This window comes from Microtus oregoni, unplaced genomic scaffold (genome assembly GCF_018167655.1).
Source record: "Microtus oregoni isolate MIOR12 unplaced genomic scaffold, Mior012 000002F_ref0000024, whole genome shotgun sequence".
NCBI classification, from domain to species: domain Eukaryota; kingdom Metazoa; phylum Chordata; class Mammalia; order Rodentia; family Cricetidae; genus Microtus; species Microtus oregoni.
In genome coordinates, this window is record NW_024543061.1 from 12,818,479 (window position 1) to 12,825,225 (window position 6,747).

Genomic DNA, 6,747 nt, shown 5'->3' on the forward strand with positions numbered 1-6,747 from the left:
TTCTCATCTTGCTTCCTCTGAGCCTGGCTGGTGACTGACTCCTTCTGTGCCTTTCATCTTCCCAGAATTCTCCTTGCCTGGTGTTGTGGCTCACAGCATGGAGGTACAGTTCATCATGGCAGACTACAGCGCGTTCACCACCAGAAAGCAGAGACAGAAGAATAATGGAACTCAACTCACTTTCCTCTTTTTCTTTTCTTTTTTTTATTTAATTTATTTATTAAAAATATGGAATGCTTCATGAATTTGCATGTCATCCTTGTGCAGGGGCCATGCTAATCTTCTCTGTATCGTTCCAATTTTAGTATATGTGCTGCCGAAGCGAGCACTCTCTTTCCTCTTTTTATCCAGCCTAGGAACCCAGCACAGTGGTATCTGGAATGAGTCACTCTACCTCAGATACCCTAATCTAGCATGCTGCCCCAACTCACACTTAGAATCTCTTAGTGCTGTGGGACAATGGTCTGTACCCTGTCAATTGTGTTTTAATAAATTGCCGATTGGCCAGTTGTCAGGCAGGGAGTATAGGCGGGGAAACGAGAACAGGAGAATTCTGGGAAGAGAAAAGATTCAGTCTGCAGTTGTCATCCAGACACAGAGGAAGCAAGATGTGACTGCCTCGCTAAAAAAGGTACCAAGCCACGTGGCTAACACAGACAAGAAAAATGGGTTAATATAAGTTATAAGAGCTAACAAGAAGCCTGAGCTAATGGGCTAATCAGTTTATATCTTATGTAGACTCTCTGTGTGATTTTCTCTGGGACTAAATGGCTGGGGAACCAGGCAGACAGAAACCCCAACAAGCAGGCCCTGCATGTTACAATACTCCATTGTGTAAATGTATTACATTTTCTTTATTATTTGTCAGCTGAAGGTCATCTAGGTTGCTTCCAGATTCTAACTATTATAAATAATGATGCTGTGAACATAGTTGAGCAAGTATCTTTGTGGTATGAATGAGCATCCTTTGAGTGTATGCCAAAGAGTGGTATTGCTAGGTCTTAAGGTAGATCTATTCCTAATTTTCTGAGAAACCACCATACTGATTTACAAAGTTTGCACTCCCACCAGCAATGGACTCCCAGCAAGAATGGATAGGTAGCCTGAACTCGCTGGTCATCTCCTACAATCAGATGGGTGACTACCCTAATTGTCATCAGAGAGCCTTCGTGCAGTAACTGACAGAAACAGATGCAGAGATCCACAGCCAAGCACTGAGCCAAGCTCCAGGAATCCTGTTGAAGAGAGGGAGGAAGGATTGTGTGAGCCAGGGGGATCAAGGTCATCATGAGGGAACGCAGAGAGCTAAGGAGCCCCCGTGGGACTGACCTAGGTCCTCTACATATGAGACAGTTGTATAACTTGGTCTACTTGTGGGACTCCTAGCAGTGGGAGCAGGGCTTGTCCCTGATGCTTTGGCAGGCTTTTGGGAACCTAGTCCTCATACTGGGTTGCCTACAAAGCCTTAATACAAGGGGAGGAGTTTAGTTCTACCCCAAGTTGTTAGGTCATGCTTTGTTGACACCCACAGGAGGCCTGCCCCTTTCTGAACAGAAACAAAGGAGGAGTGGATGGGGGAAAGGGGGGAAGAGGGGAAAGGAGGGTAGGAGGAGAGGAGGGAGGAGAATCTGCGGCTGGGATGTAAAATAAAAGAATAAATTTAATTAATTTTAAGTGGGGGGGATGCCTCCATAAGATCGGGCTGTAGGAAAGCTTGTAGGGTATTTTCTTAATTAGGGATTGGTGGGAGAGGGCCCAGACCATTGTGGGCCTGAGCTAGTGGTTCTGGGTTCTACAAGTAGGCTGGTCAAGCCATTTGGAGCAAGCCAGTAAACAACGTTCTTCCATGGACTCTGTATCAGCTGCTGCCTCCAGGTTCCTGCCCTGCTTAGGTTTCCTTTGACATGGAAGATTAGCCTTATAAACCCTTTCCTCCCCAACTTGCTTTTTGGTCATGGTATTTCACTGTAGCAATAGAAACCCTAAGACACACCCTATAGGAATCCTCAGTACTAAGGACAAGCCGAATAGCTGAGCCTCGCTGTGTCCTGCTCTTTCTCTAGGTCCTAGACTGCTGGACACCATATCTGATCACCCTTTGAAGAAGGCAAGCAGATGGGAGAAAAAGAGGGGCTCAGCTCTGCTTCTCACCCTTGAGGGGCCCCACCCACTCTCAGGCAATTAACTGCCTGTGAGTTGTGAACATGTGGACTGAGAGCCAAGAATCTCTAAGTAATTAAAACAGCTCTCCAGTGGGAGAGACAAAAGCCAAAATAAACAAGTAGAAAATGATTTCAAGTGCCACAAACTTGTGGTCCCAACACTGGGGAGTCAGGACTCCTTGGCAGGAAGATACCCACAAATCCAGGATCTCATAGCAAACTCCAGGTCAGCCAGAGAACAGAGTGAGACCCATTCTCATAAAGAACACGAGGAAACACACAAGAACACATGGGAATGAAACCATGCCAAAGGGACGATGCCAACGGTCACAGAAACTTCAGGGGGGAACTGCTATAAATAACGTTTTCAGAGTGATCACCCCAAAATGCCATGTCCCAGATGTACTAGTACATGGGGGATAGAAACAGAAGAAGAATTTAATGTCATAATAGTAAGAGGGAAGCCAGCCCGGACTACAAGAGATACAAGTCAAAACGGCAATCAAAATGGCGCCGGCCTTCCAATAGCAGATAAATGTTTTGCAATTTTTTTGAGGGAAATGATTGCCAATTTATGATTCTGTCCTTAATAATTACAATAATTTCGTTTAAACATCAGAGGAATCTCAGCTAATTCTCAAATGGTCCAAGTAAAAATGCATGTGCATGTATTAGACAAAAGATGTGTTTCCTGTCTGCTTGTTGGCTCGGGTGAAGTGTAAACAAAAGATGTGATTGGGAAATTAGAACAGAATATAACAATTAGTTCCTTTTGGAAAAAGTAAGGGGAGATAGAATGGATTTGTTTTGTTTGCTTGCTTGCTTTTTCGAGACAGGGACTGAGTGTCCCTGGCTGTTCTGGAACTTACTCCAGACCAAGCTGCCCTCGACCTCAGAGATCTGCCTGCCTCTTCCTCCCAAGTGCTAGGATTAAAGACGTGTGCCACCAGGCTCAGCCTGGGAGTTAATTATTAACTCTAGGGGAAGTGAATAATTACACTAGAAAGGAAATAAACATTTTGTGGTTCAACCATGAACAAGATTTATATGATTATAAAAATGAGTAATATAATATTGGGAACGAAGGGAGGGAAGTGGTTCAAGAACAGAACACGTGGAAGAGTTCATCCTACAGTAAGAAATTCATACGTAATTTAGCTAGATGTGGAAGAGTTCATTCTACAGTAAGAAATTCACACGTAATTTAGCTGGGCGGTGGTGGCGCACGACTTTAATCCCAGCACTTGGGAGGCAGAGGCAGGCGGATCTCTGTGAGTTCAGGACCACCCTGGTCTACAAGAGCTAGTTCTCAAGCTACAGAGAAACCCGGTCTTAAGAAACAAAACAAAACAAAACAAAAAATTAATACGCAATTTTTAAAAGAGACAAATCAAGAAAAGCAATAGAAAATTATTCTTTGAAAATATAGAGGTAGACATACAAAAGAACTGCTAAACACAGGAAAGGGAAAGAGAGCTCAGTGAGTGAAGTGCCTGCTGTCCGAAAAAGAGGACTCGAGTTTGAGCCCCGGCACCCAAGTCAAGACACTCATGGAACCCCAGTTATTCTGGAGACAGGTCTGGGCTTGTTACCCAAGTCTAGCCCAGTCGGTGAGCTCCTCCTACCCAGACTCTGCCTCAACAGAGAAGGAGGTGATTGAGAAACATGTCAGCTTCAACCTCTGACCTCCACATGCGCACAAAGAAGGAAGCAAGGGAGGAAGAGAGGAAAGAAGGCAGGCCGGCTGTCTAACTGGCTAGATTGAAGGGAGTCATCTCTGTGAAATGGGATGGCGTCAGTTAGGATGAGCGGGGATGTGTTTTTCCTAATAGGATTTGTCTTGGGAAACTCTGCTTTAGATTTATCAGCTTCGTGCAATTTTATTAGCATTCCCTTCACTTTCAAAATTGTCCCAGTTTGAATGAAACGTTGACTTGCTCCCTGCCTTTGTCAACTGGGTGTGTATGATGCCTCCTTGAAAGGAAAAACAGAGTCTAAGTAGAACCGCCCCGTTTCATCGAGCTCAGCCAAATATTTTTATTTTTCTCTTCCTCTCCTTTCTCCCACACCCTCCCCCACCCCTCTCGTTATGAGACAGAGTCTCACTCTGTGGCCCAGACGGCCTCTAACCCAGAGTCCTCTGACCTCAGCTTCCCCAGTGCTGGGGCCACAGATGTGGGTCAGCACACTTGGCTACCTTTGACATTTTCCCCTAAATTAGTTCAGTTAACATAAGCCATGTGTCAGAAATATGAATGATGTCTCCCTTTGAACACTGTTTCTTTTACTGTCTCATCTTTTTGTTATGTTTTGTATTTTTCAAAACAGGGTTTCTCTGTGTAACTCTGGCTGTCCTAGAACTCACTCTGTAGACCAGGTCTCTGGCCTTGAATTCAGAGATCCACCTGCCTCTGAGATCTCTGAATTCTAAGATTAAAGGTGTGCGTCACCACTGCCAGCACATTCCTTTAACCTTGTCAACAACTTTAGGGGTGAACAACTTTTACCAGCGGTGGGAATGAGGTCAAGGGCGGCCTTCTGACTGACAAGGGTGAACAACTTTTACCAGCGGTGGGAATGAGGTCAGGGGCGGCCTTCTGACTGACAAGGTGGTAAGGACAATAGACATTAACCCTCACTGCACAGATTCTGGTTATGCTTCCCATGCTCTGTGGCAGTATGAAATCATGAAGCATTTGAGCTAGCCCCCAAATGAGCAGAATTTAAGATGTAAAACCAAGGACCCAGATTAATATCCTAGCTACTAGAAAAATAGACCATGCAAAGCAATGGATCACTCAAACATCATTTCATAAGCCTACCCTTTGAAGGAAGTTCTCATCAGTTTGTTGTATGGACTGGATTTGCACCCAAACTTCATGTGTTGAAAAGTGAAATCCAAACACCACCACGTTGAAAGGTGAACTTTTCACTGTTCTTTTGTTTTAGTGATATAGCCTGATTATGTAACCCAGGCTGGTCTGGGAATCACTATGTAGCCCAGGCTGGCCTAGTGCTGGGATCCTAACCACGTGTTGCTATGAAGTGAAAACTTTTAATAGTGTTTGCTGTGTAAAGGAGTTCACCCATCCCAAACTCCCATCTTTATCAGGGGGTGCTACAGCAGGAAGCCTTTCTCCAAGTTCTGGATTTTCCAGCCTTCAGTGTTGTGATCCAAACAAACTTCTGCTCATCATAAATTGCTTAGTCTGTGGCACTCTGCTCTACCAGCGTCAAGGGGCTGAGCCACATGCCCAGCTAGGTTTAAGGGAAACTAGCCCCGCTTTGGGTGAGGACAGCCCTCCTACCACATTCCCCAACGCTTGGAGTTCAAAGAATAAATTTTTCCCACGAAATCTCCAAATAGAGACATTCTGGTAGCTGATCTCCAAAATCACACTTTAAGATTAGAAAAGTGGGTGGTGGCGCTCGCCTTTAAATCTCAGCTCTTGGCAAGCAGAGGCCGGTGGATCTCTGAGTTCGAGGCCAGCCTGGTCTACAGAGTGAGTTTCAGGACAGCAGGGCTATTCCAAAACAAATGAATCTCTTTCTTTCTTTCTTCCTTCCTTCCTTCCTTTCTTTCTTTCTTTCTTTCTTCTTTGTTTTTCAAAACAGGGTTTCTCTATAGCTATGGAGTCTGTCCTAGAACTCCCTCTGTAGCTCAGGCTGGCCTCGAACTCACAGAGATCCACCTGCCTCTGCCTCCTGAGTGCTGGGATTAAAGGCGTGCACCGCCACCACCACCTGGTAACAAATAATATTTTAAAAAGGAAGTTATACATGATTTACTTTAAAAAAAAAAGTTAAGCCAGAGCTCCAGCTTCAAAATGACCACAGAGACCACTGGATGTGTAGACTTTGCATCAAGTTAATTTTGCTGCATGATTTTTTTTTTATTTACAAGTCCTTTATACGAAAGTTTTAAAACATTAAGGAAAAAAGGTAAAGGACAAAAGGAAAAAAAATCTGAATCCCAGTATCACATAAACAATAAATTGACATTTTAGGTAATGCTGTGTGTGTGTGTGTGTGTGTGTGTGTGTGTGTGTGTGTGTGCATGTGGAGGCCAGAGGCCAATTTAGGGTGTTCCTGCCTATCTCTCTTTATCTTATTATTTATTAATGTTGTTTTTTTAACATGGTTGCATTATATAGTTCTGGCTAGCCTGAAACTTGCTATGGTGACCAGACTGGCTGCAGACTTACAGAGATTCACCTGCTTCTGTCTCCCAAGTTCTGGAATTACAAGTGTGTGCCACCATGTCTGTCTCTACTATGTCATGTCTAGTTTTTGAGACAGGGTATCTCACTGACCTGTAGCTCACTGATTGGATAGACTGGCTTGTCGTAGGTCTGGAGCTCCCCTGTGTCCACCCCTCAGCACTAGACTTGGAGGCACATACTTCTGCATGGACTCTGGGGATTCAAACTCAGGTTCTCAGGCCTGTTCAGCAAGCACATTACCTTCTGAGCCACTCCCAAGTCCCTTTCTAACACAAATCTAAAACTAGGAGCGTCATGTAAACTTCTGAGTTAGCTGTTTTGTTCGTTCATTTGTTTGTTTTTTGTTAATACTACTTTGGATA

At 44.3% G+C, this 6,747-nt stretch overlaps 1 non-coding gene across 1 annotated transcript; it reads right to left on the minus strand.

Annotated features, from left to right (window-relative positions):
- Window positions 1–222: 222 nt before the first annotated feature.
- On the minus strand, window positions 223–329 carry LOC121443730. Its single transcript, XR_005973694.1, has one exon. It is a non-coding gene; the product is annotated as a U6 spliceosomal RNA (small nuclear RNA).
- Window positions 330–6,747: the final 6,418 nt, after the last annotated feature.